At 39.5% G+C, this 19967-nt stretch overlaps 1 long non-coding RNA gene across 2 annotated transcripts; it reads right to left on the bottom strand.

Moving 5' to 3' along the window:
- Nucleotides 1–1206: 1206 nt before the first annotated feature.
- Nucleotides 1207–17158, bottom strand: LOC121067349. 2 transcript variants are annotated; one of them, XR_005818249.1, is made up of 5 exons: nucleotides 16790–17158; nucleotides 11622–11678; nucleotides 9783–9894; nucleotides 8289–8390; nucleotides 1207–1392 (listed from the first exon to the last, which is right to left on the bottom strand). It is a non-coding gene; the product is annotated as an uncharacterized LOC121067349 (long non-coding RNA). The 2 variants fall into 2 exon arrangements; XR_005818248.1 differs by lacking the exon at nucleotides 1207–1392 and adding an exon at nucleotides 5020–6060.
- Between the last annotated feature and the right edge of the window lie 2809 nt (nucleotides 17159–19967).

Raw genomic sequence — 19967 nt, 5'->3', positions numbered from 1 at the left:
AAGCAAAATTACTTTGAGTAAAGAAAAAAATAAAATTTGAGAGGGTAGTTAAAAGAGAAGAATACTCTAGAGAAAACCTTTTTTTTTTTTTTTTTGTGGAGATAGAAAGTAAGAAGGAGATTTTCTTACATATTTTAATTATGCAATGATGTTAGAAAGGAGACCTTAAAGGTTGCTGATACATATATAAAAAAAAAAAAAAAAAGTGAAGAAAATTTAAAAGTAAAAGCTTCTGCTTAGCAGAATTCAAAACTACTAAATACAAAACTTTCATTTCAGAAAAGATGGCCCGATAGAGTAAGGATACCCAGAGAAAGCAACGTGTAATTGCTTCATATTTGTAATGAATATACGTCTTTCATATTTATCAATGGTAGAAATGGTTAAAACATACTAAGAAAATACTGTACATCAAAAGCTGCAGTTTCTTATAGAGAAAATCATGGCACAAACATGAGAGGTGTGTAAGGGATTAAGGCTTGTTTTGTGAGGAAAGTGTGAGTATGAAGAGATTCTGCTGCTCTGGACAATGCAGGTCACCACATACACAAAAGTATGGCTCGGGTGTTTGAAAAAAGCTGGTGCAGTGATTCTCCCAATTTTTCCCTTCCCTTTCCACAAGAGCCAGTGCTTACATTCCACACCTGATGTTAAAAATATGCTTAGCAAATGTGGCAAACTACTGATGATCCAAGTATCACATTGTAGGATCTGAATAGGTTAGTTCGATGGGCGAAGTCCAATTGCATGACATTCAACAAGGCTAACTGCTGGGTACTGCCCTTGGGTCGCAACAACCCCGTGAAGTGTATAGGCTTGGGGAGGAGTGGCTGGAAAGTTGCCAGGCAGGAAAGGACTTGGGGGTGCTAGTTGACAGCAGCATGAATATGAGCCACCAGTGTGCCCAGGTGGGCAGGAATGTCAACGGCATCCTGGCCTGCACCAGAAATAGTGTGGCCAGCAGGACCTGGGAAGTGATTGTCCCCTTGTATGCAGCACTGGTGAGGCTGCACCTTGAACGGTGTGTTCAGTTTTGGGCCCCTCACTACAAGGAGGTTACTGAGATGCTCAAGTGTGTGCAGAGGAGTAATGAAGCTGTTGAAGAGACTAGAAAGCAAGGCCTATGAGAAGCAGCTGAGGGAACTGGGGTTGTTTGGTTTGGAGAAAAGGAGACTGAGGGGAGATCATCTCTCTCTCTACACCTACCTGAAAGGAGGTTGCAGCAAGGAGAGCGTTAGTCTCTTTTCTCAGGTGACAAGTGATAGGATGCAAGGAAGCGGTCTCCAGTTGTGCCAGTGGAGGTTCAGACTGGACGTTGGAAAGAATTTCTCCACAGAGAGGATGGCCAAGCATTGGAACAGGCTGCCCAGGGAAGTGGTGGTGTCCTCATCCCTGGAGGTATTTAAGAGACATGCAGAAGTGACACAAAGGGACATGGGTTAGTGATGGGACTCGGTAGGTCAAGTTGATAATTGGACTTGATGAACTTTAAGGTATTTTCCAACCTAAATGATTCTATGATTATATGATTCTATTTTTCAGTGGAATGAAGGAACACAGGAGTGAAGGATGAAAGACACAAGCATTTATTGAACAAGAGGAAAAAAAAATAAAAAACAGAAAACAAAACTCCCTCATCCCCTCTGACCCAGATCACAAGTATTGTAAGATTTTTGCATAAAATACCTTTCTTTTGCTGGCTGAGTCTTTTGGCTGTTTGAGTAAGTTGCACTAGTGGGTAATGCAGGTCAATTTGACTGTCCTTCTGTTCCTTATGAAGAGATTCCAGGGGGCTGCAAAAAGAGAATTTTCCCAACCAAGTCTATAATAAGGTCATTTATGATTCATTGTACCATGCTTCAGCACAGGTCACAGACTGAGCACACCTATGCAAAAGTCAGGAGGATTGATTTTACTGCAGAAGAAACTCACGGACCACTGTGATTCATCATCAATTACTATTGGTTCCTGTTGATGCCATGGCTTTAAAGAGAAACTTAATAAACAAGATATGAAGCAGGATGAATTCCTGTGCCTAACAGTGAAATAAAAGATTTCGGGAAAGTTAAATAAAACACTTCAAGGGAAGAGGTAAATCCTTTCAGAAACCAGTTGCAAAATGACTTCTGTAGCTGTTTCCAGTTTGGTTGGAGAAGACTTGCCAAAAAGGTAGGACACGTTGGGGGAGGAAAAAAATGGTCTTAAGAATATGGCAGTGACAACTGTATTTGATGACCATCAATTTCAAGCATATTTTGATGCCAAAACTGTTGAATGCTGCCTAAATCAAGACATTCTGAGAATCAAAAGTGCCTATGGCAAGCAATATTCGTTGTAAGTACTCAATGTCAGTGAAAATTAGGATATGTATTCAGCAACCTAATACAGAATCACAGAGTCACAGAATCATTTAGTTTGGAAAAGACCTCTAAGATCATCAAGTCCAACCATAACCTAGGTATAGGTTTAACTACACATGCTTAGAAAATCTCACCAGTGTACTTTTATGTAGAATATAATTCTGCCACTCTTAGTGATGAGTAGTAGCTGAATACGAGTGATTTTATTAAATAAATTGTGCTTTCAACATGAGTTAGACTTTTAGGACCAGGTCCAAAAATATTACAAAAGCTGCATCAACAAATATTTATTAAAGCAGTGGAGCATACAGAAGAGCATCCAAGGTGCATTGTATATTTGAAAACTGACAGGCAAGGCGAATGAAAATAAATCTAAACCAAGCCCAAAGGCGAAACTGGCTTTCTATTTGCTGCAACAAAAGCAATGACTAACAACCCTCTACTCTCTTTTTGCATTTCTAGAACATATATTTCCAAAGGCTTGGCATCACTGGATTGCTCACAAAATACTAAAATACAGAACTTGCCAAGCAACACAGTTTTCTTTCCTTCCTTCCTTCCTTCCTTCCTTCCTTCCTTCCTTCCTTCCTTCCTTCCTTCCTTCCTTCCTTCCTTCCTTCCTTTCTCTTTCTTTCTTTCTTTCTTTCTTTCTTTCTTTCTTTCTTTCTTTCTTTCTTTCTTTCTTTCTTTCTTTCTTTCTTTCTTTCTTTCTTTCTTTCTTTCTTTTCTCTGTATTAGTGATGAAATAAGCCCACATCAATGACCCTGCTATCTTGTAATCCTAGGTGTGTTACCATGCAACCATTATATGCAACAGCACCTAACTTTTTTCCCTCTAAAAACACCTCAAACCTCACAAATCCTTCCACTTAGTGCTCTAATGAAAGTGGTATCTTTTACTGCTAAATGCTTACACATGTATTTTCTTTCAAATCTGCAGAGTGACAGAATGCTGGTTATCCTTTTCTGAACGTATCACTCTTCATTGCACAATGTGGTTAACAGATGTATATTTTTTTATTTCTATTGAACTATATGCTTCAGATAAGGCTATACTTGGAGACAAGTGTTTATTTTTAGAAGCTAGTAACAATGTCAACAATTGTAATATGAGTAAAAAATGTGTGGGATCTGGATGACTATACCAAAGAATTTATTGCAAGACAAATACAATTTTCTATCCTCAATGTGATGCAATTCTGAAACAGTAAATTAGTATATAGCTTTTCCAAGGTGTCAGTGGAAGATGCATATTTAGCATTCAGGTAATGGAAATGACAGAGCAATGTTTTCTGTACATTTTCTTATGGAAGACATTATGAGCTAATGAACTCCTGAATTTGGTAAAGCAAGACCAAGAATAACCTGGAGAAACTGCAAAAGTGCAACTCATGAAGCAAGAAAAAATTAGTGACTAAATGGTGGTCAACATCTTCTTGCCAAAGCAGTGGGTCCTATGTGAAAGGAGAAACACTGCTTCCAAAAACCCTCAAAGCTCTGCAGTTAATCACAAGTCATCCCATATTTCTACAGATAATAAAAACTCTAAAATTTAACACAGAGGACACAAAAAACGTTCCAACCAGGTTTGGCTGTAAGGAGACTTAAGTCAGATTGGAAGACGAGGTGTAAGAAACTTCTGTGTATGCTATCCATCAAAATGGCAGCAGTGACAACCTGAAACCACTGTGCAATTAGCAGCTACCAGCACAGCCTTCCTGATGGATTACTGGCTGGTGATAAATCCAGCATAAGCAGAGAAATTGCCACTGATGCTGGGCAAAAGATCTCATACGAAGAGAACAGCACTGTTGTAACTCATGTCTTCTGTATCCTGAGTCGAGCTTTTCTATGGAAAAGTCTCTGGTTTCTGTGCCACTAGAACTCTTTACTAACTTAACTCAGGGTTAAAGAAACTTTAAAATTAAATGTGAATACAGTTTTTCATATACTTCATATGCTTTTGCAAACTTCAACAGGGCATCCTATCCTATTGCAGAGTGGTATTACAGTGTTACAGTGATCTCCATGTTGCATCGGTTGCTCCTCTTCAGTGTCCCCTGAAGGCTGGAAGAGTCAGTGGAATTTTTGAAAGCCCAGAGACATTCAAAGCAACAAACAGCAGTAGCTATGGCATGAAAAGTGCACTCTGGAGCAAGGAATAGCAACAAAATAAGTAGAGTACTTATGCAAGCTTAGCAAAACTCTTGCAGAGAGCTAGCAATGACACTTGAGAGGCCAGTAAACTTAGGTCAGTGGAATGCCAAGATGGAGATAAATGAATGACACCATACACTTTGAGGCCAATCCACTTTACAGAATGTTTAAACTCCAGGGTAGTTTAAGCAACTAAAAATAAAACTTGTTTTGTTCTCTGAACAAATTACACAGAAAAAGCAAGAGGAAACAGTAAACACTCAAACCTGATATTCTTTTAACTGTCCACATAGTTTCATTTTTTTGTCATTGGTATGTCTGTTAAGTGGAAGGGCTCCTCACATGGAGATAGGTATGAGCAAAAGGGGCAATTCACAGGATGGGTTCAACCGGGGGGTATAGGGGTCCTCTGAGGAGCAGAGCTCTGCTGTGACTCTGAGCTGAAGGATTACAATTGGCTGAAATAAAGTTATTTTGACAGGAAAAGATGTCATCTTGAAATAAATTGTATCCTCAGTGCAGGCCAGGAAAGAGAAAAAAAAAAAGATCAATGGGAAAAGACATACTTTTATAGAATAAGAAAGAACTAAAAACATTCAAAATAAGTAAATTTTCATCACCAGGAATTATGCAGCCACTGAACCTACTGACAGCTCCTGTTTCTGGTTAAATAACTAAATGACCCTGTAAAGGACTTCCCTGCTCTGATTTTCTATTAATCTATGATAGAAAGATAGCAGTAACTAGCAGAGCTAGTTCTAAGCATTTTGAAATTTGTTTGACTTTCAATCAACTTAAAAGGGCTTCAGTCAAGTCCTTTTGTTCTGAATTTTGAGATAAGTCATTTAAATGATAGAAGCCTGAAAACAACAGCAGGGAGATATGTTCCTGATGAGTTTTATTCATGGTAATACCCTTCTAAAAATTGATTTAATGTATACCAATCGTTATTAATGCAATCTCTCATAAAACAGAATTATTTAATTGGCTAACGGGAATACATTTATTAGATCTAATTGAGACAATGGTAGAACTGTTCACAGTGACATTTTAATCTATGATAAAACACAAAGACTTAATTTTAGGTGTATTTGGGGCTGAACCAGAGTCACAGAATTACATGAACAGAAGGCATAAAATCTAACATACAATTATTTATTAAATTTGTCCATGGCAAGACATAGAAAAGAGGACAGTTAAAATACTATCACAGATTATGTCAGATCACACGAATAGTTATCATATTGTGACTGATGTAATATAGCTGAAAGAAATACTAGGCAATGAAGACAGTTTTGCATCAGGTTAAAGTATACTTTCCTAGCCTGTTGAATGTGTGTTTTACAGGAAACCCAGGAAGCACAATTTTATGCTAGTCTCATACAGCTAAATATCAAACTATATTCCAGCCAAATTCAAAATCAGTCAGTGCCTGGCTTAGTAAAGGTATGACCCAAAGAGTTCTAAAAGTCAGTGCAGCTGTTCCTTGCAACAGTGGACCAGAGTCTGGATTTCCTCATGGGAGCAGGAGCATAGGAGATTTCTATAATGGGAGAAATCTTGTATCATTCATCAGACAATCTGAAATACTGCATATGAAAATAAATAAAAATAAATAAACAAATAAACAAACAAAATAATAATAATAATAATAATAAACAAACCTAATTTATCGCTTGAAGAAATGATGTATGTAAGAGTACATGCATGTTATCCTGGTTTTGGCTGAGACAATTTTCTTCATAGTGGCTGGTATGTCGCTGTGTTTTGGACTTAGGAGAAAAATAGTCTTGATAACCCACTAATGTATTTAGTTGTTGCAGAGCAGCGCTTACACAGGCCAGCGCTTACGCCAAGGCCTTTCCTGCTCCTCGTGTTGCCCTGCCAGCGAGGAGGCTGGGGGTGCACCAGGAGCTGGGAGGGGACACAGCCAGGGCAGCTGGCCCAGGCTGGCCAAAGGGATGCCCACACCTGGTGGTGTCGTGCTGAACAATAAGACCTGGGGGAATTGGCTGGGTGGGGCTGTTGGGCCAGTGGGCTGTGTATTGGTCAACAGGTAGTGAGTAATCACACTGTGCATCACTTGTTTTGTATATAATTAATTTTCCTTCCTTCTCTGTCCTATTAAACTGTCTTTATCTCAATCTGTAAGTTTTAGCTTCCCCCCTCCCCCCTCCCCCCCACTGTGGATGAGCGAGCAAATGGCTGTGTGGTTCTTAGCTGCCCACTGGGTTAAGCCACAACACATATGCACACGCAAAAAATATATGCCATGGACACCTCTTTGCAGATCTGTCGTCTTCCAGATTATTTGCTTGAAGATCATTGGCATTGTTGCAAGATCATACACTCACTTAACAAATATACCATCTAATAGTTACAGCTTCTCTAATTTGTGAGCTTATATTATTTAGAAATACTCAAATACTGTATTGTATATGATATTAGAAAATCGTAACATTTGGCTTACTGAAGTGTAATATTACTTTGGCTCTGTCCAAGGTATTAAAAAAGAATGAAGAACTTGAGGATCTGCATATTTTCTGGAAAAGTCACATCTCTCCTAAACATTACAGATGTATGTCTGGAATATTACTTTCAGATATTTAAGAGAAGGAGCAATCTATATTATGAAGCTTTGCATTATTTTTTCTTCTGTGACGTCTTTTTTTTTTTTTCTTGTTGGCTCCATGGTACTTATTCTAATGCCAAAATTGTTCAGAGCATTTTCTAAGGGCTTTATATTTGAGCATTATAAAATCTTTCATAGATGGGTGGAAACCTGGATTATTTCTTTTCTTCTCATGTATTATCACCAGTAATGAAGGCTGTGTTGACCAAATTCCATTTCTGGGCACCTCTCAGCCATCCTCTCATATTGTGCTTAAGTAGCTGCATCTTACACAATTGACTCTTCTGTTCATGGTAAACAGCAAAGAGAAGAATTCAACTCTCTCTCTTGTTTGAGTTGACTCTGAATATGGCTTGAGGAACTGCTATGTATATAGGTACTATAGCAACTCTGCCTTCCTTGTGTCCTTTGTTAATGTTGAAACACAGAGCAGATTTTTGTCTCTGCAAAACACTTCCAAAAGCATTATGTATATTGCAAGTCTGAAGACTGCTGCACATAACACTGTGATAAATAGGTGTTAATAGTTCCCAGTCAACTTTCAGTGCTTACAGTAAATACTGTAAATTGTAAAAAGCATTTAAATGGAATCCTTTAATTCACTGTGAATGCTATGGAAGACTGTCGATAAATTTAAATAAAAGCTATTATACAGTAAACCTACTGATGTTTCCCACACAGTCTCTACTTTGTTGCTGTGATACATGTTCAAATGCAAAAGTTTTAGCATTTATCCTTCATTTTGGGACTGAGCTGCTATTTGTACTAAATGTTCATGTTTGTGTTAGGCTGTATGTTGGTGTGGACAACTCTAAGAAACTCTTTTGTCTTTAGCTAAAAGACAAAATAGCTCAATTAAGCAGAGACCCCATACGGGTCAAAAGAATAAAATTCCTCAGATCCATCACAAATTTTATATTTGCAGCACATAAACCATGAAGTCGCACTGATGGGATGACAGTCTGGTATTTGTTAGATGCCCTTTATTCTTCTGAAAGGAAATATACTAAAGGAGGATGCAAAAATATACACTTACAAAATATCACACAGACACTAGGTCACATTTTGCCCTGGAGTAATCTCACTTTATATAGTGGGGAATTTGGATTCCCAAATAGAAGAAACAACACTATCCATACCTGTCTGCTTTCTGGAGATGAGAGAATCTCTGGCACTGACAACATCAAGTGGCACCATGCACGGAAAGCCACATCTTCCTAGCTTCCCAGCCCACACTCCTTCTGTGAGGGTAAACAGATAAGGTTTAATTTATTAATAATAATCTGTGAATGTACATGGATAAGGTTTAATTTATTAATGGCAATTGCCTAAAAATAGACGTGTCAAACTTCTTCATCTGTAAAAAACAGAATGTGCCATGAGCAGAAGAAGGAAGGAAACAAATAATAAAAAGAAGAGAGGGCAAGGAACTGGGCACAAGGAGTAGCCAAGTTCAATGTTCCTAAAAGATCAGATTCTAAATTGAGAATGAAGAAAGGATCCAATTAGTGGATCAAAGAACAAAAAGTCATGCAGTAAATTAAAGCGATGACAAAGAATAAAAAATGGCACTGGTGTTAATCATGTGCAGTTATGTGAGATTCATAGAATCATAACTGTATGAAGCTGGACAGAGCTGTGCAAGAGAAAATGATTAGTGAAGTGGAATAGAACTGAAAATTCATGCAGAAACCATGGGATTGTACCCAGGGGCTAGTAAAACATACAAAAGAATGGGGTTTCCTGCTGTTTTAATTTCCTTTATTGCATAGGTGCTGATCGCAAGTGAATACTGTTGACTTGTCCGTATCAAACCAATTAGAATTGCTTTGCTGATCTTTTTCTCTCTAACCTCAGACTACTTAACTTCATACTTGAAAATAATTAACTGATTCTACATCCTGACTTCCTCCTCCTGGCAAGGTCCAAGTTAGATCAACTGATGCACCACATTTGGCTTTAGAGTTGAAGAGTTCAGCAAATTATAATCAAAAATGAGATAAATATTACAATGGGATAAAAATGGTCATCCTAATAAGGACAAAATTTCAGGAGATCAGAGATCTGGCATTGGCTGTGGCTTCTATTCTGAAGCACAGTCAGATATACAGCTTGAGATGAGACCTATATGCTTTCCACTGGTAATAGCAGCCATCAATCTTTTGCAGAGTTGTCACACCATTAAAGAAGGGAGCATTACACAAGGTAGCATATCAAGACTCCTTAGAAACATTGGCAAAGAAGTTTAGGACAAACACATGGCTATGAAATTGCTTTTTACTTTCAAAGTCAGATGACTAAATACAACATTGCTAAACAGGCCTAGATTGCCTAACGACTATTCAATTTCAAAGCAATGTTTCTAATTTCAAAACATCACGTTAAATGAATGTTGTTTCCATCAAGTTTATCGTTTTCTCATTTCACTGGACTTGTGAAACTATTTATGACTTTCTTAGTCTAAAATGCAATTAAGCCCTAACATATATATATATATATATATACACACATATAATCGTGTTTTTAAGCACACGGATGGATGACATAGGGGCTCCGCACTTTGGAATAACAGTTTTGCAAAAACAGCTGCGAATGCATCTAATTATTAATTTTCAACATGATTTACTGCTTACCTGTACAGCTAGCTGAGGAAACTCTGGTGATTCTCTGAGGATATCCCGCTGTTCTGCTCTTTTTCCTGGATGGTCTAGTTTCTCTCTAACTCTTCATGAACCAGCTTTGGAACTTGTAAGAATAAACAGTAAAATAAATAAATAAAAAGAAAGAAAGGAAAGAACTTTTCTCTTACCCATTTTCCCTTCTCCTATTTTTCCAATGGAGTTTAAGCTTTCAGTAGATGTGGAGAAGATGACTCTAAAATATACCAGCTATAGGCACAGATAAGGAACAAGACAGACAGATTAAAACGAAGATAGGAACCAGGAAAATATCAGTCAGAAAAACCCATGCAGCTGCTTCAAAGTTATTCCTAAATGTGTTAAATGGACCAGGTTTGTTTCAAGCCAGTTCAGCAAATTCTGTCAGGGCAAACATTGGAGAGTTCTTCTCAAAGCCTGGAGATTTGAAGGCCCCATGTGAGCTATCAAGTGTACTACAAAACAGTGTCAGCATGATTAAAGTTGCTGAATATGTATGAAGTGATTCTGGCTACTGCATTTCTCAGAGGGCCCAGAGAGGCTATGTCTTAGGTCCTCTGAGCCTGAGTGATGCTGAGCCCAGAGACGTCTCTCCAGAAGGTCTCTGTCATCCTTGTACCCTTCCCAAACAAGGATATCACAGGGCTGGTGTCCTTCCTCCTCCTCCCAGGTCTTCTCAGTGTTCCCTGTCCTTCACAACATGGATAAGTAGCCTTGCCCATAAGTTCCCACCTGTCACCATGAAAGTGATACATCCTGCTCTATCCCCTGGCCCATTCTCAATAAATATTTCTTCTAAATGAGCATAACCAATTCTACAAAGGGGGAAAATACTGCCTAAAGCAGCAGCTGCTGCCTCATTTTCAACCATAAGACTCAGGCGGATGAAGAAGACGTGCTGCATCCTCCCTGCATGATGTGGTAGCAGAGCTGTCACGTGGAGCTGGAGAGGAGAGCCAGATGTCCACTACTTACCCTTCTGCTTCATGCTGCAGACATCTGTTTCCACCTCTATGTGCAGTATTATTTGGTGTTTGTAAGCTGTGGTTAATCCGCCATCAGCATGGCTAACTCAGATAAGACTATACAACAGGATGGTCATGTTCCAGTGGTTCCCCAGTGTGTCTGACTGGGAGACCACTGAGTGAAGGAAAGGTTTCCCTCAACACAGCCCTGGCAGACCTATGCTGCACAGACTGTCCAAGCTCCTTTCCGTTGTTGAGTCACGTGCATGTCTTTCACATAGGTCACCACTCATGGATGTAGTAACCAGCTACTCTGGCTGAGTGCTCAAGGGATGTGGATTTAGTTCAGACCGCAAAGAGCCTCTTACCTCTACTGCCGTGAGTCTGCTTTTTTCTTTGTCAGAAATAAGGCTGATGCTACCTGCATCCAGAAACTGCTGACACAACTTAGAGGAATCACTGCTGAGGAGCTAGCTGCAGCCTTCCAGTGCTTCAGGTTTGCTTTTTGCTGATGGGATCATTTGAAGGGCTCAGATTCCCCCTTCCTGGGCATTGTGAACACCTGGACTGCAATAACCCAGGAGATCCCTTCTCATCTCCTGCATGGCAATCACTTCTCTGGTCATAGTGGATACATTTGGCATAGGCTAGCCGGGCATTTCCAGACCAAGGAAGTGAAAAACAATATTATGTTTCTGGCCTCTTGACTCTGTCAAAGTGATGTAAAGGAGTGAGGCTGGCAAAGGTAATTTTGGCTGCAGTCACTTTTATAAGCATCTTCATGCCATGCCCTTGCAAAGCTGACTCCAGCACATTGGCTTGATAGATTGAAATAGGAATGTGTTCCTACCAAAGGACAACCACAGACCCCTGAGTTAATCCAACATTTCTTGTCCTCGTCGCTCATCTGAAAAAAAAGAATTAAAATTTACTTTATCAGATGGCTACTTTTTATCATATCTGTTTTGCTCCATACCATAACAAATGCATGACCCTGAAGACTTAAAATGATAGCTGTGTGTACAACTACCTCTGTTGGTTAAAGGACTGACCTGTGCTTTATTAATATTTATAGATTTAAATTTTTAATATGCAACAATTCTGCATTATTGAATAGGTGATGTTCTGCATTTTAATGGTTATGGAGTAGGAGGGGGCTCTTTGTAGTTAACATTACAATAAATTTTTCATTATTAAATAAGAAGTTGCTACCTCTAACCTCCTCAAACAAAATCCACACAGACAACATGTTGGTGCAATGGTGAAAAATTCTCTCAAGAGATATATATTTGTGGTAAATTTGCTTATGGAATTTGGTTTTATGGTACACAAATTTTTGGAGTAGGACTAGGATGTAGATTCAGGCTTCCATAGGTTTATTCTGAAAGCAAGACTTTTGCTAAAGGTTTAGTAATAGCTGCATTGTAAAGAACTTGTATTTTAGAGGACAATTTGGGATTTCGAGACCTCTTAGGTGTTACACAAAAATATGAACCATTTGGTATAAGATGGGGTCAGCTCACTTAGGAAATAATTAAGCATTTAGTCACAACAGTTACTGACAATTTTCTTCTACTCTGCCAGCTAAATATTCTATGAATATTGTCAAGGTCTGGTTTGTGTGTTTATGTGGTAATAACACCTTCGCCATCAGTGCATCAACAGTGAAGAGTTTCTCTGGAATAACAAACCTGGTAGAGTTTCACCCTCAGGTGTGTCAAGATCTCCACATTGTCAGTCAGGTGGGCTGTAATTGCATTAAGTACTGTGCTCTTCAAATAACAGTGTGAGTCCAATGTATTTTCATTTAGGAAAGGATACTCCATGTGAATACCAGAATCACAATCTAGTCCAGTATAATTAATAAAACTTTTTCTTAGAATGTCTCTTAATGTCAAATTTGTACTGCATAAAAATTAGTCATGTCAAGGTTCTCGATCTCAAAAATATTAATAAGATTTGAATTAGGGTTATTTGGATAAATTTAATGGTACAATACTCAACTTGAACAAGCTGTTTCCCATATCAGCTTTCTTTTAAGTTTATTTTTATTTGTATCTTTCAAGTACAAAGAAGTCCATCTCACCCTATATTATTTTTAGAATATAGTCATACTGGTGAGCCAAGGATTCAGCTGGTGGATTTGCCACCATGCTTCTTTATTTCATAAGAATTAAATACTTCTTTATATTCATATTTTTATTCGTACTTCTTTATATTCATATTTTTATTTTATACATCATGGCTCCATATATCTGCAATGAATGTAAAGAAAGATATAATTCTTGCAATCTGTGTGGAGGAGTTAGTGTTGCTTTGAAAGCCAGTCACCCTAATTGAAGAAAATTGGTCACATGTATAATTACGAGATATAACTTAATATTCAGAATGGTCAATAATTCAAAACTGTAGGTTCTGAATTTAGATCATGTACTATCACATTCTGTGCGTGACTTCTCCAGTTTTAGAGAAGTGTTTACCTGGAATTTGGAAACAAGGCAAACCAAACAGTTTCATTATCTGTTCTGTTGTGTATCTACATCCCAGTGACAGTCAGATGAATGTACTTGCACACAGTGGCTGAGACAGCTAATAAACTCTTCATGGCACTCGATGAAAGGGATTGTGTTATCTTAGATTCCTCCCTGATGTTATTCTCAAGTTGACTTCACCAAAGGCCATGTTTGCTAGTAGAGAATTGAAAAATTAAATGGGTTCATAAAGCAAAACAACAAATATAACGCAGTTATGGTATACTTAAAGCAATTATAATTATTAATTAAATATTTAGGATGCAGTGTTTCCTTTTAAGAAAACCGTCTGATTTCACAGCCCCTGAAATCCAACACAGTCTGTGAAGCTCAATTTCACTATATTTTTATCTTTACTTGCAAGTAAATGTTTTGCTTTTCCCTTTAAGCATGAGTTAATCTAATAATCTAATCAAAGATCAGAGCTTTCTCTATATATGAAATACAATAAATTTATGCTATTTTACAGAAAAAAAAAAAAGTACAAAAATGCAGCCACTGCTACATTTCATATCAGGACACTAAATAAAATAGCAAGACTCCCACTCTCATTATACAGTGCTATAAAACAAATACCAGGCCGTAACATTATTTCCTTGCATCTTCAGAAATGCAAACTGGCAAGCTTGCCTGGTGTGTGATTAACAGCTTCTCAGCTGGGGGTACTTTACAAATGAAATTATTTCTTTCATGATTAACCTTTGATGACATCAGTAATTCCCACATCTAGGACACAACAGTGCCTGGTAATGGGCACAGAGGAGGAGCGCACACTGACTCACGCTGCAAGCAGGCACACTGAAACACAGACTTTTGGATAGGTTTAGCTTCCATGTCAACTGCTAAGCAAATGCCAAGTTTTCAGTAGCACTCAGAAACTTGTGGCTCCCACAGTGAGCCTATGAGGACATTTTCAGAAATATGCAGGCACCAGCTCTTCTGAAAAATCTACTTATTGCTTTAGGTGCTGGAGACAGTGCAGTCTCCTAATGAGCTGCCCCTTATAGACTTTCCTTAGCCTTACGGAACAGTAGCTCGAAGGCACTGCCTTGCTCTGCCATTCCTCTGCCATTATTTTCACTTACCCCTTCCCTCCCAAGCCTTCAGTGCCTGCATTTTACTGCTGTCACAGCTCCTTCCTCTTTCAGAGATAAGCATGGACTATTTTGTTTTGTGCCTGCCTAGCAGAATGGCGTTTGAGCATCCTGCTCAAATTCTCTGGGCACTGCTCCAATAAAACTGACGTCTGTTTGCAAATTACGCTAGCGCTAGGAGACAATGATATATGACCTTTCACAATATTGGGCGAGGTATTGATCAGAGTCATTGATCCCATTTTTGAGTGACTGTCTCACCCAGGAAGTGAAATAAAAAGTCTGACGGTGTCTGCAAAAGCCTGTGCCTGATCAGAAACTTCAAAAGCTTTTTTCTTTATTTTTTGCTGACCTTTCAGCCTGAACAGTGTTAACAGATATCATACTATTGTTTGCCTGTTTTTTAGAAGAGCCTTCTTCTATGAAAATAACTCGTTGTTGTTGTCTGTTTTTTGAATAGACGAGACAAATGGATATTATACCACACTTTACTTGTGTGCACAACCCTCAGTTACAGGACCACTGCTCCCTCAGGTAGGAAACACTTTGCAGACGAGACGCAGGTCCTGTGAGAACATTTGCTAGGGCTAGGTCCACACATTACATATATGCTTTCCTGTTTTGGAAGAAGCTTTTCTAGTTTTTAAATGAGTAGCCGCCTAGAAGAAACACTTATTACTTCTTTCTGTTACTTTATGGGGACATCATTAGTGGCTTGTTCTGTCTTAAACAGACAGCTAAGACTGGCTCCCAAACAGCAAGTGATAAAAACATATCACCTCACAAGTCAACTTTTAATACTTTCAGACTCACAATCGTAACATGGTATTATCTGAAAATAAAAACAAGCTCTTTCATTTCATTTAGAGCTGTGCTGCATATACATACCCACGGCTGGTTAGGTGAGGCTATGCAGTGGCAGCCCATTTCTGAAGGAGCACGTAGGCAAATTTCTGCTGATGATATACAGACAGTATGAATAATGGATTTAGCATGCATACATGCTAAAGTGGGGTAGTGAAGATGCTGGCCTTGGCAATTGAATTCATGTTTAAATGGAAAAATAACTCTGTATTACATTCTTAGATCTGCAATGCCAAACAGATAACCAGTATCACTTGGGAAGGGAGATTTGTGTCAGAACAGGTTTGATCAGGACATCCTATGTTTTTGGGAGGATACAACAGAGTTTAAATAGAAATTTTCAGATGGAAAGCAGATCAGCTAAGGAGACTGCTGAGAAATTTAAGTACCAGTTCTACGTAAAATGTGAATGTTGAGAAAATGTTTTCAAACTGAAGCAGAATGAACCAATGAATACTGATTCTGTGCAAGAGGCTTGCAGTGCAGATTCTCAATTGTCCCAGTATGTTCCATCTCCCAAAGGAAATTCTGTTTTACCTCTCATCCCTAGTGTTTAGTGACACGTGCTATATTGCTTATGAGACATGCTGTGCAGCATTTTTCCATCAACAAATCAAAATATAACACATTTCTTTTTTTTTTTTTCCCATTAAAAATTCATTTGCACATAGTATAAGAAATCTTTCTTTATTAAGGTCAGCAACCCTACAGTCAGCCCTTGTAAAACACCTCTCCTAGCCTTGCTGGATAAAGCTGCATCTCATTGCTCCCGTTGCCAATACCTCAGACTGCAAAGCATTGCTGAGGCTACCTGAGGCAATACAGTCCCACCTTTGTGCCCAGTCTCTTTTAATCTCATCCTTAGGCTCCCTGCTCATGATTATTCTTGATTAGCTGATAACAACAGATAAATGAAAGCATTTTAAAGGCTGAGGCACACCTCACTGGAATGCTACTCTCTTTATAATTTGCCACCTTCACAAGAAAACCAAACAAGCCTCCCACTCCAGTCCTGTCACTCGAACTTTCAAGTGTCTGGAAATAAGCCACTAAGAAGCCCAGCCAGCTCCATGTAGAATTGGCATAACCTATATACACTTTCCTCTCCTGCTATTGCCCCCTAATGCCTGACAGAATAGGCACAACAGAAGCAATCAGCAACTTAATCAAGTTTCTCTGGTTTAGTAAATGTTTAAATTTTTACTTATCACCTAGTTACCAAAGCATTAAACAGTATTTTGGGACTCCTTTGTCCATGAAGTCCCTGATTTTTAGCCTTATGAATAATAATGAAAAATAAATAAATACAAAGAAAAAAAAATGTGTTGCAAAGCAGATTTCAGCTGAGCGTCCCCCAGCAGGATACCTCCCAAGTTTCTTATCTCAGGCTGCAAAGTGAAGCCTGGACTCACCCATCCTTCCACCTGCAATGCTTGAAGAGCATCAGCCCATGCAACCTAGGGACTGTTTAAAAACTGAGCACACTGGCAACACATCCTCCTCAGGAGCAACTGCAGGCTTGCACTCACCTCTGCAGAAGAAGGAAAGAGGTTCCCTGCATCGGCATCTCCACAGTCAATGAACTCTTCCAGTCACCTCTCACATCACTTGTCAGGGAAATATGCTGGCACCAAACACACAGAAATGAAAGCAAAAGCCTTTCCCTGCCGGACCAATCAAGCCTGACAATTGTCTTGCGGTGGATGCCAGAGAGATTCTGAATATTTTGGCAGAAACGCAGGCTTTTTCTAGGTGAGAATCTGCCTACATAGGATTTATGCAAACATTTCCTCACTTGGTCTGTAGCCACCCCTTCGCAGCTAAGCAGTTTAGCATTATCTCCAGTTCTTTACATAGTTCTGAGTTTAAAATACTACCACCACCTAAAATAAGAGGAGTTTCAATTACAGTGCTCTCTGAAATGAAAGAGGTGGAAGCCAGTTTGACAATTTAAGCTGATAGCTGAGATCCTGCCTTGCTAGCATTTTTGGCACTTGGCCTAGGGAGGAAGTAAAGAGAGGGAGGGAAGGGACAAACAGAAAGAAGGAATAAAGGAGGGCGAGAGTGATCCGGTCCACCTAATATAACGCCACATATTGCCTATGAAGGAAACTTTATAGTCAGTGACAAGAGAAGTTTGTTTTTTTTTCAAATGCTACAGAGGTTATTCTCATCTACCAAACAGAAGCCTGTCTGTCCCTTCACTGACAGTGTAGGGGTCTCAGGTGTTCTCAGGGAGTGATGAAACCCACGAAAATGCATTGCCTCTCCTCCTCTGAGAGCACATGGAGGCAGTGGAAAGCATCAGATACTTCCACTCACTTGAAGTATGGTCTACCTGATGCTTTTCTGAGAACAGGCACCTGCTGGAGCAGATGATAGAGCTCTGTTGAGAGCTCAAAAATTTGCTTAAGAGATGGGAGGAAGGAATTGTTCCCAGACCTCAGTTGCAAGAGTGTGCTGGAGGGGACACAGATTTACACCTACTTGGAACAAGCACATCAGAACCTGAATTGTTAGCAGGCTAAATTATTCAAAACAACCAGTCTGCGGGTCTGGTTTGCAGGTTTGAAATTGTGGGTAATTGCATTTGCCAACAGGGCAGAACAGTGTCGGTGGGTACCAAGCTGCAGCCCCAAGCTTCCAGCTGAAGCAGCAACGTTGCTGCCACACAGGGAGCAGGGAGCTGGTTGTGCACCTGGTAGAGCTGCTCTGAGACAGAACGTGGTCAAAGGGCTTATGTCTAACATGACGGAAACAATCGAGCCTGCAGGTCGGAAATGTAATGAAGGCCAGTATTTGCTGAGCCAAAAGTGACTGCCTTGGATGGTGGCCAATATAAAGGGTGGCTCATAAATCCACATACAGGCACAGTAAATGCCAGGTAGAAAATAAGCGTTTCTGCATCTGCACCTGAACTGAAAGCACCAGTGTGTGAAAACTGATATGATACCCAGGCAGATATACAGTATGCCTAAACAAAGCATTCCTGAGCGTTGTACAAGCACAAGATCAGACATGCAGGAGAACAACATGGTCGTCAGCAAACCATCTCTTGTGAGCATATGTACAAATTACTGAACTAGATACTGGAGAGTACTGACATGAGAAGCTCAAAAACAACATCTCAGGCTGCAGCAGGAGCTCTCAGACTGAAAGAAGCTTTCTGCTGCAGGGCAGTATGCAGGGGTGTGGAGTGCTCAGAAAGATGCTCAGGCATGAAGCTCATGGGCATTGCTGGGCTGCCTAGGCATCACATGAATGGAGCTGAAGCAAGAATATTACAAAAGTCTGAGGTAAATGGAAGTATATGGAAGCCAGAAAACGTCAAATCGGTGTTTAGCTCATGGTTACACCAAATCTAGCAGCACATTGTAGAAAATCTAGAGTGCCAGGCAGCATTACCGTTCAGAAGAAGGAAGTTTGCTTTATCATACTGGATATGTCAAGCTTTCCCCTCAGTGCCAACAACCCAATGGAATCAAATAGGAAAGCAGAAAAATATTCCCAGGCAAGACCATATTTGTAAATGCATCAGGCAACGTTTGTCTGAAGCTAAATGAAACATTTTGCCACGGAATCCAAACTGGCCACTATAAAGAACTATTAATAACTGCAAAACATGTCATTTAGAAAGCCAAATAAAAATCCCTTCTGGATTATACTGTCAAGACCAACATATTCAGGGCCAACGCAGCAAACAGGATTCATTTGCAACTGATCCGCAGGATGAAGGGGAGGAGCAGAACCCAGCAATGGTTCCAAATTTATTATCCTCTGTTGACATAGACTTTTCAATTCCAATATGTGAGAATTAGAGGCAGAACAGAAGGTGCTGAAGCTCCTTTGGCCAAGCGGTAAAGATTGCCAAGCACCAGCTGTGAGCTGATCTTCCAGTCCTTTGAGCAAATGGTCACAGGCAACGCAGCAGGCTGCCCTGGTATTCAGGGCTGTCTCTGTGATGAAGTGGTGATGTGTCTCTCCTGGAACCAAAATGGCCCCAAAGCCACCAGCCTGTGGGAGGAATGATCATATGTAATCTCTAGCAAAAGAGGTTTTGCTTGTCAGATCTCGTGTATTCAGACAAGGTATGTTATAACATAGAGAGAATATATTTCAAACCATCTGATTTCTCCAGTAAAGCCCAGGTTTCCCACCCCATCAGATGTGCTGCAGTTTCTGTGCAGGCAGTGTAATTGCGCTTTATTGGTAGAAATACCATGGACAAAGGCTTGATTCTTACTCAATGGCCACTGCTGTCTCTCCTTGCTCCTTTCCCTCAAATTTCTTGAGGGTTAAGATCCTGGAAAATATCTGTTTATCCAGTGGGTGCTGGTTAAAAAAGAAATCTATGTGCATATTTTATACAATGCACATCAATGCTGTGACAATAAATAAATAAATAAATAAACAACCTTCAAAATGTAAACTGGGTGAAGACAAGCTGTGCACAGAAATGTGCTGTGCTACGTCAGGCCTCAGTACCTCTACGGGCTGGAGTAAGCTACAGAGTTAGCAGTGATTTCCCCCCTCTGTTGTTACTGTCTTTTCCAGTAATTTTTTGCTGATATTTTTTAAAGAAGAATTTATGATGTGATCACCTTCCCTTGTTTTTATAAATGCATATCTTCGAATTCTGTGTAAGCAAGCTATCTGTGAACCATGCAGAAGACAGTTGATAACTTCTGTGTCGTTACTGTAATTTGA

This window comes from Cygnus olor, chromosome 3 (assembly GCF_009769625.2).
Source record: "Cygnus olor isolate bCygOlo1 chromosome 3, bCygOlo1.pri.v2, whole genome shotgun sequence".
Lineage (NCBI taxonomy): Eukaryota > Metazoa > Chordata > Aves > Anseriformes > Anatidae > Cygnus > Cygnus olor.
The sequence above is the reverse complement of the archived record's forward strand: the minus strand, read 5'-3'. Positions and strand labels throughout refer to the sequence as shown.